The sequence below is a fragment of the Ictidomys tridecemlineatus genome, chromosome 11 (assembly GCF_052094955.1).
Source record: "Ictidomys tridecemlineatus isolate mIctTri1 chromosome 11, mIctTri1.hap1, whole genome shotgun sequence".
NCBI classification, from domain to species: domain Eukaryota; kingdom Metazoa; phylum Chordata; class Mammalia; order Rodentia; family Sciuridae; genus Ictidomys; species Ictidomys tridecemlineatus.
The window spans coordinates 12,624,272-12,638,393 of NC_135487.1; the positions used below are offsets into that span (position 1 = coordinate 12,624,272).

At 43.9% G+C, this 14,122-nt stretch overlaps 1 long non-coding RNA gene across 2 annotated transcripts; it reads right to left on the minus strand.

Annotated features, from left to right (window-relative positions):
• Window positions 1–429: 429 nt before the first annotated feature.
• Window positions 430–12,709, minus strand: LOC144367914 (uncharacterized). 2 transcript variants are annotated; one of them, XR_013427533.1, is made up of 2 exons: window positions 12,574–12,709; window positions 430–9,215 (listed from the first exon to the last, which is right to left on the minus strand). It is a non-coding gene; the product is annotated as an uncharacterized LOC144367914 (long non-coding RNA). The 2 variants fall into 2 exon arrangements; XR_013427534.1 differs by having other exon boundaries at window positions 430–5,631; window positions 12,574–12,707.
• Between the last annotated feature and the right edge of the window lie 1,413 nt (window positions 12,710–14,122).

Here is a 14,122-nt window from a genome sequence, read left to right on the forward strand (position 1 = left end):
TATCTCAATAGATTAACTCACAGTCCAGGTAAATCACAGTCCAGGTAAGTTCTGCAGGCAGCTAGGTTAAATCACAGACCAGGTAAGTTCTGCAGGCAGCTAGCTTGATCCGAAGTTTTGTCCGGTTCTCAGCAACACTGGAAATTCTTCCATCCTCGTCCTCACCGGCACTGGGATGAAGGCAGGAACTCCGGATAGCTAAAGAAAATCCTGTAGCATTCCACTAAGAAAACAACCTTCTGAACAGTTTAGAACATTATCTCAAGGTTTTTTACATTTGAAATAAGCCTTCCCGCCCCCCAGGTGGTGGTGGCGGGGAGGGGGGGGGGAGCTGGCTGCCGCCTCTTGGAAGGTCCTTGCTCCTCTTGATTCGCTCCTCTTGCACCGATTCACGCACCCTCCAGTAACGAAAAGTATTTCGTAATAGCCTTTTGCTGCAACTTTTTTCCTGATAATCCTTCTTCTTCTGAACTTTCTTTTTCTTTCTGACTAGAGTTCCTGGGCTCTTATCAACACATGCCCTAACTGCTCTTGGTTCCACTGGGGTGCCTCTTTCCCTTAGTAATTTACTTCTCACCCCTTCCATATTTTCATCACAAAGACAATACAATACACTGAGACAAAACAAGACACAAACATACTGCATCAATCCTCTCCATTTTCTCGAAATGGCCATTTTTCCTCTCGCCCTATCTGCCTAGGGACAAGCATATTTGCTTCCATCCTATCTAGGGACAGGCAGCTTTTTTTTCCATCACTTACCCCTGAGTGTCCCGGGGCTCCCGAAATGGGCCACCATCTGCCGCAGGTCGGCTGCAGCAAAATAACCGGGGGTGACGAACAACTTGTGTAGATTGATGCAGCAGGAGTGGGAGCCGTTTATTGTAGGACAGGAGGGGTATTTATACATTCCACACAGCTTATCTTAATTAGCATAAACTAGATACATCAGTCAACCAATAAGGAGTCTCCACACTTAATGGCTCCCTCCGCCATTGGTGACCCTCCACCCCCTGCACCCTGTTTTCCTCTGCTCTTAGCATGCCGCATCACGTAATGCATGTCTGAACGCTCCTTTATTCTGAGCCTCGTCTTGGAGAGCGGACCCCACGAGGGCTGCAGGGGCTCTTAACTGTCGCTGCGCAGTCTGCCCGAGCCAGAAGGTGCTGGAGGAATAATGGTAAAATGAAAGAACCCAGACCAGCAAGAAGCACCGGGGAAAGTGGTTCTTTAATTCCCTCACCTCACCTGAGCATGCAGTTAAAACCTGGAGGCCCTGAACCCTTGACTGGCCAGGCGCAGGGGAGAGGTGCAAGTCGCAGGGCTGGGGGGGACGTGCTCTGCCTGGTCCGAGCCCTGCAGCCTGTTTTACTTTTCTTCATGGCTTCTGTCACTATCTGAAATGGAGCTCAACCCCCACCCAGCCCTTTTCTGTCCCCAATTATGACACTCTCTAAAGACACTGCTCAAAGCTTTTCTTCCTCCTGCTTTTCCCTTGGGAATACAACCACTGTCCCACACTCAGTCCCTGTGACTTGGATGAGTTCATTCTCCCCCAGCTCTGGGAATGTGCCTGAGGTCCCCGTCTTCGCTAGTCCATCTGCTCCTGCCTAGTCACTAGTTCTGCTATGAACATGGCTGTGGAACTATTTGGAGGGAAGACAATGAGGGCAGGGGACCAAAGCACACCAGTGGGCTGCTGGGAAAATGGAGCATCTTCCACTGGGTTTAAGAGAGGATAAGGCCTGGAGCTGCTGGAGCTGGAGCCACAGCTTGGGGAGACTCTTCCTGCGTAAAGTTCCACAACAGAGAGACTCAGAGAGATGGGCCCTGAGTGTTAAGGTCTGTAAACAAGTCAAAATAACACCTGGTATTTTGTTAGGGGAATGTTAGAGTTTGTAAACAAGTCTGGATGGTGCCTGGCAAAATGCCAGAGGGAGTGGTTTGAGAAATAACAAAAGTGAGCCATTAAGTGTTGAGATTCCTTATTGGTTGACTGATGTATCTAGTTTATGCTAATTAAGATAAGCTGTGCAAAATGTATAAATAGCTCTGTTGTCCTACAATAAACGGCTCCCATTCCTGCTGTATCAAAGTACAGAAGTTATTCGTCACCCCCCGGTTATTCTGCTGCAGCCAGACCCTGGCACCTGAGAGCATTCAGTCCCTGGATCCAACCGTACCTGAAGCCAGTGGACTTTTCAGAGACATATTGCCTAAGCTAGTTTGTGTCACTAAGGGATCTTTACTTATTGATCTGCTCTTTCCTCTCAATTCATTGTTCATTGGTTCATTCCCTCTAAATCCCTTCTGCCAATGAGAGCTATGTCTTTAGGTCAGACATCAAATCCTGAAATAGGACACAGAAACACTTCCTGCTCAAAAACAATTAAGTTGGGGGGGAAATTTCAGTTTATTGTCCTCATGCTTCCAAACATTTGGATGCTTGTCAAATGAAGACAGAACTTTTAGCTTTTAATCTGATAATTTTGGAAAGCTGTTAATGCCAAAGAGCTTGATTCTCATGCTCTCCTAAGAACTGTAAGGCTCATTAGATTGTTACTGAAGTCTTGCAAGCACCCAGAATTGCCCCAAGTACATTTGCTGAAATTCCACCTTTATATCAAAGCCCCAGGGGACCTGGCTTCCCGTCAGCATTCCAGCCTCATTTCTCCCCACCCATCCCCAGCACCTTCAGTCCAGCCAGGCAGGGTCCCTTGTTATCTGAATATTTCTTGTTGTTCTTTCTCCTCTTTGGGGCCTTTGCATAATCGTCTTGCTGATTATAATAACTACGTTATTTATAAAGCATTAAGTTCCAGGCAATGTGCTGTGAGTATCACCCACCCCAACTGAGTGCTCAAAGTCACCCTAGCCAAGGCAGGAGGTGAACACATGCTCCCCAGCTCAAAAACAGTCTCAGTCCTTTACCAGCTGTGTTACCGGGGGCTCAACCTCTCACTGCCTCAAGTTCTCTCTATAAAATGGGGATAATAATACCTACATAAACCATGTAGGGGGCGGTTGTGAACAGTGAAAGCGAGAGCAGGAGAGAGAATGGATGTCCGATCATTCATCTATCAGGATCCTCTTCACCTTTTCTTGTTTTTGAGTTACTTTACAATTCTGTAAGTTGTAGCAGTAAACTAATAGCAATGCCATCATTCTTTTCAATATGGATGCAGACCGTGAGTAGTAAAATGCAATTGATTTTGTCCCGAGGATATTGATCAATGTCTCGTCCACAGTCCAATTGTGCCAGGGCGGTGGGGTAGGTTGCAGACAGGCATGTCTTCCATGCCCGGTGGTAGCATGGGAGACATGTGTTCTGCTGGGAAAAGTTTACAAGAGATCAGAGACTGATAGCACCTCTGTCTCTCCTGAAGCTTTGCCAAACAGTGTCTCCCCTCCCTTCGGTGTTTTGTCTGGTGGTGGCCAGCCGGACAGGTGACACCGTTGTCTTTTCCACAGTGCCCTTCGATCTGTGCCCAGCCCCTCCAGAGAGGGGTCTTAAATCTCAGACTACAGAAGCAGTGACATTAGCTCGCTTATTTGCTTGTATGACCAGCATCCCAAGGAGCAACTGTCCCAGGGTACATGCAAGCAGGTAGCTTTCTGCATGCAGATAACCCTGACTTTCCCTGGTTCCCAGTGTGCACTGAGAAAGCCATTTATGAATATGTCAAGAGGAACCCCACTAATAAGCATAACTATAATGCACTAAATTTTTTTTAACACCAATCAAAAAAGATGGAAAGGCCAATATCCTTTGAGATAATATGTATTCGGACTTCCCAGCCCAGACTCGCTTTCATTGTGGCCTGAACATGGCTAGGTTTGTGAAAAGAGGAAAGAGGCATTCGGGGACATGGTGTTTAACTATCTCCCTCTGTATTTAGGGATGATATAGCCGGGTTTGTCAGTTTTACATCTATTTGTAAACTCATTTCCACATTTCTTTTCTGACCATAAATAGTAGTGCTTTGTTTCTTTTATCCACTTGTAGCTACTTACTGGTTCCCTCGTTACTTAAGAGTTCAGCAAAGTCTTTTGACAATGTTCATTTATATCCATCTGAGAGCCATAATTCTATTTTTTTTGAATCTTACCTTTTAACTGTTTGGAGGTCCTGCCAAGGCATCTAGAAGAATCAGCTGAACACGGTCTGCAGCCTGGTGTCCCCTAGGTGTGGTTTCAGCCTGAGCAGTCCTCTTCTTGGCTCCCAGAGGTGAATCCCAAGCAGCAATGGAACTTTTACTTTGCCAACTCAGCTTCTCTATTTCCTTTCCCTCTAATAATTTTGTGTTGGGGTTTTGGTTTGGTTGCAGTCAGTAAGCCATTCCCCATTAGGGACAGCAATGATCGAGATTTGATTTTTAGGGTCAGAACACTGAGTGATCTCTGTGATGGATTAAAGAATGAAAGAGATCTATCCTCTGTTGAGAGGCAGAGAATCTGTTTCCTGGGTCATTTTGTCTATATAAGCTCCAATCAATTAAGGATTTCATGCCCACCAGGAAGGAGAATATCTCCTTGATATCTGCACCCTAAGTTGTTTGGTTTTGATCCTTGACTAAACTTGCAGAATTGAAGCTATAGATTTTTGTGTCGATACAAGACCTTTATCTCCCATTACCTATCTTCAGAGGATATTAGAAAGTTTGATTGTGAAATTTCTTTTTTTCTATTTTAATTTTTTCTGAGTGTGGGGAATTAGATCCAGGGTCTCATGCCTACTAGACAAGAACTCTACCAGAGCTGTATCCCTAGCTTCGATTGTGAAGTTCCTTTAAAAAGGAGGTCTTTAGCAGTGCACCGTTGCACACGCCTGTGATCCCAGTAATTCCGGAGGCTGAGGCAGGAGGATTGTGAGTTCAAAGCCAGCCTCAGCAAAAGTGAGGTGCTAAGCAACTCAGTGAGACCCTGTCTCTAAATAAAATACAAAACAGGACTGAGTGGTTGAGTGCCCCTGAGTTCAATCCCGGGTAAATCCCTGCCCCCTGAAAAAAAGGAGGTCCTTAATGAATCCCTTGTAAAGTCTTTTTTAAAAGTGCTTATAAATACTCCTCTAGAAATGAGGACATTGAATTCCTAATATTCCAAATGTGCTAGAAAGAAAAGTACTGTTGTTATGGAAACTCAGAATAATTCACATAATTAAGGTAGATCAGTGGTAAATAAGACTGGTTTCATAAAAAACGATATCTTTTCTGATTTATCAGTGTTGACTATAATGACAGTGACATTTTATTCCACTTAATTTGTTTTTCCTGAACGTATTCAGATTTACTAATCAAATAAGCTAAATGTTGCTCCCATGTAACATTTACAATAATAAAGAAATGTAATGTATGTTGAACTAAATGGACTCATCACTCTGACAAACTTATTTATTTATTTGTTCAGGTGCTGGAGATGGAACCCAGAGTCTGGTACATGCTAAGCACATGCTGTACCACTGAGCTCCACCGCCAGCCCTCGTGAACTTTAATATGATGACAGTGTCATGTATGTCAGCTGAAGTATAATTCCCAAGATCTTGAGATGACTTATCCCCACTGAGGGCTGGGATGTGCCTTAGTGGTAGAGCGCTTGTCTCGCATGTGTGAGGTCTGGGTTCAATCCCTAGGTCTGCAAAAAAATAAAACAAAAAAACTGATACTAAATGGACTGATTTAATGAACAATCATTGATACCTAAATAATATCTAATACCTGATCCATTTCCATCTTACTTTCTAAGTAGGCTAGAACACTAAAACCTTGCTTACTAAGCATAATTTCAAGTTTATGTACTTCTGCTTAGATGCAATATATGAAGGCTTTATTTTGGGTTGTGTTAATGAACAATTTTTTAAAAAGATGTGAAAGAGATGTGTGGTTGTAGAAAGTTGTACCATAAGCTTTGCTATTCAGCTCCTCATTAGCTCCTCATTGATCTGGGAAACAGAAGTTTGTTAGTTTGTTATTTCAGTAAAAAGTAGCACTTTTATTAAAAATAAAAATTAGCAGGGTGCATCGGGTGCATGCCTGAAATCCTGGTGGCTTGGTAGGCTGGGGCAGGAGGATCACAAGTTCAAAGCCAGCCTCAGCAACTTAGGAAGACCCTAAGCAACTTAGTAAGACCTGTCTCAAAATAATATATAAAAAGAGCTGGGGATGTGGCTTCGTGTTTGAGTGCCCCTGGGTTCAATTCCCTGTCTAAATAAATAAATAAATAGAAGCAGTAATGACAGAGGATATTGCTGTAATATGACCAAGCAATGGTTCTCAAGCAATGATGATGATGATGATGATGATGATGATGATGATGATGACGTCCTCTTTTTATTCCTTCACACTCTCAGATCTTTTTTAAAAAATTTTTTTAGTTGTTAATGGACCTTTATTTTATTCAGTTATCTATATGCCATGCTGAGAATCGAACCCAGTGCCTCACACATGCAAGACAAGCCCTTTACCACTGAGCCACAACCTCAATCCTCTCAGATCTTATTGAGGATCTCCAACAGATTTTGCTTATGGGAGTTATAACTGCCAACATTTGCTATGTTAGAGTTTGAAATTGGTGGAAATTTTAAAATATTGATTGATTGATTCATTCATTTACAGATAAACTATAGTAGCACATAGCATGTCAGCGTAAATAACACCTTAGTATTAACAAATTGTTTGGACCTTGTAGACTCACTGAAGGAGATATGCACCCAGTTAAAGTACCAGTTTAAGCCAGAATATAAAAGAACATTAATAAAAGACAAAACTTAGAAAGCAAATGCTAGTTGCCTTGTCATACCTGATTTGAAATGTTTTAAAATTTATTCAAAGTTTGCTCCATCCTAGTTGGAGAATATTATGCTAAGTGAATTAAGCCAATCCCAGAAACTAAAGGCTAAATGTTTTATCCGATAAGTGAATGGTGATCCATAATGGGATGTGGGGCATGGGATGAATGGAGGAGGGGGGGAGTGGCATGGGGGTAGGAAAGATGGTGGAATGAGACGGACATCATCAGCTAGGTACATGTACAAATGGTGTGACTCTAATTCATGTACAACCAGAGAAGTGAAAAATTTTGCTCAATTCATGTATGATGAATCGAAGGACATTTTGCTGTTATGTATAACTAATTAGCATAAATAAATAAATAAATAAATTTATGTTTTTTAAAGAGAGTGAGAGAGGAGAGAGAGAGAGAGAGAGAGAGAATTTTAATATTTATTTTTTAGTTCTCGGCGGACACAACATCTTTGTTTGTATGTGGTGCTGAGGATCGAACCCGGGCCGCACGCGTGCCAGGCGAGCGTGCTACCGCTTGAGCCACGTCCCCAGCCCAAATAAATAAATTTTTTAAAAAAGTTTGCTCCATCCTATTGGGCTTGCTCCCTTGGTTTATTGACTAATGTTTTCATCTGCAATATGAAAGTTTATTTTATTTTCTATACAATCATATCGATAGCAAAATCTCAAGTCTTAGCAATTTCTGTGATTTATGTATGTATTTATTTATTTTTGGTACCAGGGATTGAACCCAGGGGTGTTCAACCACTAAGCCACATCCCCAGCCCTTTTTATGTTATATTTTGAGGCAGGGTCTTGCTAAGTTGCTTAGGGTCTTGCTAAACTGTTGAACTTGTGAACCTCCTGCCTCAGCCTCCCAAGCCACTGAGATTATAGGTGTGCACCACTGTGCCTGGCCTGTGATTTATTTTGATTTTTATTATAGCCTTGATTATTTAAGGGGGAGGAAAAAGAACCCAAATTTCTCATATATGAAGGAGCTATTAATTCTTATAATTTTGTTACTTGCTGTGTTCAATTTTTTTTTCTTTGTTTTTTTCTCTCATTTCATTTGTGGTACTGGGGAATTTAAATAAGTAAATAAATAATAAATCTTTCAGGGTATCTTCTGCACCTAAAACTTTCTTTGAGATTTCCCAGAAGATCCCTGGAAGAAGACAAAGATTTGTTCTTCCTCTTTATAAAAAGAGATGCCAGAAATAATCAGGTTTGGATCGGAAGAGTTGCCAAGGAAGGAAGTCTCAGCCATCTCTGGGTTAAATTCTCGTAGGCAAAATGTTATTCGCATAAATATTTACAAATCCTGTGCTTCATGGGAAGTACCCAATACAGTGTCACTGCTGCCCACAGTATGTTTTTCTCTCCAAGGAAAACACTCTTGAGCTGGTCCTCCTATGAACTTCCCCACGGGAAGAGATTTCCTGATTTTAGTCCTGGTGATGATTTGCTTGATGGGACTCGTAAAGACAGTAGAATATTCTCGGCCATGAGTTCAGTCATTTAGAAGGTTGCTAGCTGGGCTGCGGAGGTAGCTCAGTGGTAGAGCTCTTGCCTGGCAGGCGTGAGGCCCTGGGTTCCATCATCAGAACCTCAAAACAATAGCATAAAGGTTCCTCTTCCCTCTTTATTTATTTTTTGCATTACTGGGTATTAACCACAGGGACGCCCAACCACTGAGTTACACCCCAGTCCTCTCTCTTCCTTCCTTCCTTCCTTTCTTCCTTCCTTCCTTCCTTCCTTCCTTTCTTTCTTTCTTTCTTTTTAATTTGGAGACAGGGTCTCTAAGTTGCCAAGGCTGACCTCAAACTTGCCTCTGCTAGGATTACAGTTGGTGCCTGGTTCCTCTTTTATTTATTTATTTATTTATTTATTTATTTTAGTTGTCAATGGATCCTTTTTATTTATTTATATGCGGTGCTGAGGATTGAACTCAGGGCCTCACACAGGCAGGCAAGCGCTCTACCACTGAGCCACGACTCCAGCCCCATGGCTCCTCTTTTAATTTGAACCTAGCCTGGCCAAGGTCAATGGGTCTTCAGGGGGGACACACAGCAGACTTAGTGGAAGAGGGAGATCAGTGGACATCTGGAGGATGACTAGATCCTCCTCCAGACTTACTGAATATTTTTATTTGGTATTCTTTAAAAAAAAAAAAATATGCCTCGAGAGTGTTACGTGTCTATCTCACTCAAGATTATTTTTCTCCTTTGCACAAATTATGCTCATCTGTTTTTATGAAATAGATGTAACATTTACTGAATTTTTTTGCAGGCAGACTTAATCATCATATTTAGAGATATTTTGTCTAAATTCTATTCTTTTTGGAATGGTTTTACTATCTTTGTTTTGCATGCCACAGAATCAGCCAGATTTCCTTATCAGTTCCACGATTCCTGTGGTGAGCCTTCATTAAACCTTTCACATTTTTTTTAAAGAGAGAGAGAGAGAGAGAGAGAGAGAGAATTTTTTAATATTTATTTTTTAGTTTTCAGCAGACATACATCTTTATTTGTATGTGGTGCTGAGGATCGAACCCAGGCTGCACGCATGCCAGGCGAGCGCGCTACCGCTTGAGCCACATCCCCAGCCTAAACCTTTCACATTTTAAAGAAACCAATATAAATTAAGCACAAAGCCAGGCCTGGTGGCCTGAAGCCCTAGCTACTCCAGAGGCTGAGACAGGAAGATTGCTTGAACCCATGAGTTTGAGGTCAGCGTAGGCGACATGGCAAGACCTTGTCTCAAATAAATAAATAGCCACACCCATTATTAAGCCTCTGTCACCTACATCGTCCCCGAGGCTTGCTGTTATTAAGCCACAGACCAGTTGGCATTAGCAACCACGAATATAGTCTCTGAGCTTCGGGAGAAAGGACTCTTCCAGATACTTTAAACAATCGACATTTCCATGCGGAGCTGACATCCTTAGACAACGTTCAGACTGACCAGTGGAGTGACTCAGGGTTGCCAGGACTCTCCTCGGCTACGGGCAGATGTTTCTTGAGCGTCTAACTCAAAGCCAGAAGACTTAGAATTAATTACCTAGGACTGAATGAACTCATGAGGGAAGTTTTATTGTAGCTATTTGTTTGGAATACTGTTGAGTTGTTTTAATGTTCTATTTTCCAGATTTATAAGGAAGGCCTTTGTCTCTCAAGCCATCTGCAATCCATAGCAATTTAGTAGACTCTGCTTTTATAAACTGAAATAAACCATTTAAAACGGATATCTGATTCTCATAGATTTTTTCCAGTACCCTGAAACCCTTATAAAATCTTTTTTTTTTCTTTTTTCTTTTTTATTGTTTGGCACCAAGGATTGAACCCAGGGACACTTAACCACCAAGCCACATCCCCAACCCTTTTGGTATTCTATTTAGAGACAGGGTCTCGATGAGTTGCTTAGGGCCTTACTAAGGTTCTGAGGCTGGCTTATAAACCTCCTTCCTCAGCCTTGCAAGCCACTGGGATTATAGGCATGCACCATGGTGCCCGGCTTTTCTTTTTTAATCTTGAGATGGGGTCTTACTAAGTTGCTTAGAGCCTTGCTAAGTTGCCCAGGCTGGCCTTGAACTTGTGATCCTCCTGCTTCAGCCTCCCGATTACAGACATGCACCACCACACTTGGCTCGTTTTATGGTAATAGTTAATTGCACAGGTTCACTAAGACTATATGCTCCTTTCCAGGAGGAATAGATAGTAGCCACGTCCTCGTCTGGAGTGTGCTGTGTTTGAGAGCGGTGCTCGTTAAATCAGGTGTGATGAGACATTTTAAGGAAGGAAGTTGGTCCTATGGAGCTAATGCCAACCAACATCTGCAGGAAAACTGGTTTAGGACCTGGCTTACAGGTGCGAAGGAAGGTGATTTCGGGAGACTTCAGAAAGAGAAGAATCCACTCAAATTTCTGCAACAGGTGAAAAAAATCTGGTGGGAAAAGTTTTTGGAGCTGGGTTTCTTAACCTTGGAATAACAAATAGTAGAGGTTTTAGAAATTCCACTGGAGATTCCGCACGAAAACTTTCAAACAAAAGTTAATTTTGTAATTGTTTCCCATGGTCTGGCAGGTCTGGAGATGGGGCTCAGGGGTAGAGCACCTGCCTCGCAGGCACAAGGTCCCTGGGTTCAATGGAAAAGCTGTATTTCTTTGCAGCTGGGGCGCAGCTCTTTAGTAGAGCCCGTGCGGGACCCTGAGTCTGATCCCCAGCACCAAAAAGAAAGGAAAAAAACTATATAGCTCTAAATTTTGTGAAGCAAATTTAGGAGACTTGTATGACAAATTGACATTCTTGCTGGGTGTATGTAAACAGACAGTCTGAATTGAATGAAACCAGCCTCATTTTGTGTAATCTCAGCTACTCTGGAGGCTGAGGTAGGAAGATCGCAAGTTTAAGGCCAGCCTGGGCAGTTTAATGAGGCCCCATTTCCTAATACAAAACAAAGATTTGGGGATGTGGCTTAGTAGTGGAGAGCCCCTGGGTTCAATCCCCAATACTTTAAAAAAATTGATAAAAAGAACAACTTTAAGATGATCATGATCATGGGTTGCGGGGGGGGGGGGGGGGGAACCTCAGGAACAAATTTGAAGACCTTGACATTTAGTGGCTGTCCTTAACTCAACTGACATCCTCTGCCTTTCATTGTCTTTGAGCTACTTGGCAGGACTGCAAGTTGTAGATAACTGACAAATGGTTTTTATTCTTAGAAATGCAATCTCTGTCCAGTAGGAGGCAATTCACCACTGACCAACTTTGTCCTTCGAGCACCTATTTGTAAGTTTATTTCCTTCTCCCTTATCTTACTATAATTGTGGGGTGCTTTGATTTCCCCTTGATCTAGTCCTAACGCCTTACCGGTTCCCTCATTACTTAATGCACTTCACAAAGCCTTTGACATGACTTCATTTAACAAACATCTGTATCCGAGTCGTAATTCTATTTTCTTTGGAGATGGACGACCCCTTGAATTAAGGGGTAAGATGCTTAGGTCAGTGCCTGGCACCCAGTATGGGCTCCATCAATGTTGGCTTTTGTAACTAAAGGATGAAATCATGGTGCCCATTTTACAGAAGAGAAAAGTGAGGTGAAGAGAAGATAAGCAAAGTAGCTTACGCTTGTCAGAGATGGAGCAGCACGGAAAAGTCGAGTCCGTCTTCAGAGCTCCAGTTTTCTTGCCTCTACCCCTTTCCTACCCACAGACCTCTCTGGCTGTGGTCTGCTAACTCCTAGTCATTCTTTTGTTTCATCTCGGAGTCTTTCTGGATTCTTCTCCGCTAGGTTAGAGCCCCAACCTTTGAGTCTTTCCCTGTCAAGCTCATAAGGCAAACATGTGGCAACTGTCAACTTCCACATCTAAACCTTGAGCCCCACATGACCAGAGGTGGAGACTGGCTGGATGGCCAAGCACAGAGCCCACCACGGGGCAGGCAGCAAGCACAAGTGCCAGAGGAGAGGCCTCCCAGAGGCGCCATGTCCCTCCTGGCCTCAGCCCCGGGATGCTTTGCAGAAGTGACTCCAGCCTCTGCTCCCTGTCCTCCCATGGCCCGACCCTCCCAGGGCTCCCAACAGCCCTAGGGACTATCGAGCCGCCTCGAGAGGATGCCCAGAGCCACTCATCTCCCATGACTTGACTTTCTATTTTGTCTTGGGTTTTTTCCAAATCAAATTCCAGAAATCCAGGTTTAAAAATAACCGAGAAATGCAATCTTCTCCACCAAGCCGCTTGGCAAAAACACACCCTCAACAAAGACCAGTGTGCGGTCTCCCTTCACACTTACTCAGTTTCAGCCGCCAGCTCAGCTCTGTTTGGGGTGGGGACAGAAGGGGAGGCTGGACTCCGGGGGGGCTGAGGACACATGGACCCAGGAGCCGGCCGGAGGGCTGCTGGGCTTTGCAGCCCCCGCCCTGGTGGGAAGACAGCTGCCCGGTCGGGCCGGCGTGGAGGACCGGTCTCCCCGGAGCCCTGGCTCACTGGTCTCCAGCCCTGGATCGGGCAGGAGATCAAAGCGGCCCTGGAAACCGTTCTCCATTAGTAATCCAGAATCCATTCTCCTCCCCAGGGGGGACTGGGGCCTCTCTCCAGCCTGCTTTTCCCCATCATTACCCGGGGAACTGGCGGGGCACAGGGAGCAGGTTTACACTGTTACCCAACAAACCACCTCGGATGCCCCACCCTCTTCTACATGGTCTATTTTTTAACCTGTCATCTTTTTTTTTTTTTTTTTTTAATGCCCGTTTTGAGGGCGAGAAAAATGTGTGATGGAAGAGAGGAAATTTCAGGACCAGAGAAGGGCCTGGAAAACTGTCAAATTTTATATTTCCTCCTCCTTTGAATCAGCACTGAACCCCTCAATGGGGTTTTCCTGCATGTGCTTGTATAACTCCCTTTTAAAACAATTTTTGCTGTTTTTTCCTTTCCCTGCCCCTGGGCTGAGTTATTCCAACGGACTACTTTCCACCTCAAAGGAAAGTAGTGGACAGGAAAAAGTGGTCGTGTGGTCTGTTGGCTGCAGCTCCCAGCGGGGCCAGGAGGCTTCAGTTCTATTCTGAGCCTTTTGAGAACAGGCCGGGGAGAGAACAGCCCTGCCCTTTTACGGGAGTTCCAGGGACCCCATGCCAATAGGAGGAAGTTACCTACGCAGATCAAAAGGGGACCAGGAAGTCACATTTATGAAACACCTCCAAAGTGCCAGGCCCTGACCGACGGACTCACTGAGTCCTCAAAACTTCATGAGGTACGTTTGTGACTTTTGTGTTACAGAGGAGGAGACTCAGCTCAGAGAGGGGCCGTGACTCGTTCCAGGTAGCACAGCTTGTGGGTGGCAGAGCTGGGAACAGAGCTGGGTTCTTGCTTTTGGGTCAGAGCTGTTTCTCTGTGACATGCCGCCTCCCAATTGCCCTTTATTTATTGGCTTAATCAACTTCCTGAGCACCTAACCGTGCTACCTCCTGTTCTAGGTGCTAGGAACACAGCAGAGAGCAAAATAAAGATTCCTTTCTTTATGGAGCTTATATTCAAGTTGGAGGTGGATGAAAGGAGGGAGAGAAAAAATAAACATCATAATTAAGTATATTATATAACATTCTCGAATGCCTAACGTGCTAAGGACAAATGAAAACTTAGAACAGGGTAAGGGGACCGGGAGGGCTGGAAATAGCAGTTATATGTTTAAATTGGGTAATCAGAGTAGGCCTCATGGGGGAGGTGACATCTGCCTGAAGACTTCAAAGAGATGTGAGAGTCAGGGAGGCTGATATTGGAGGGAAGATTAATGTCAAAGGAACGGTTAAGTAAGTGCAAAGGCCCCAGTGTAGAAGCTTGCCTGG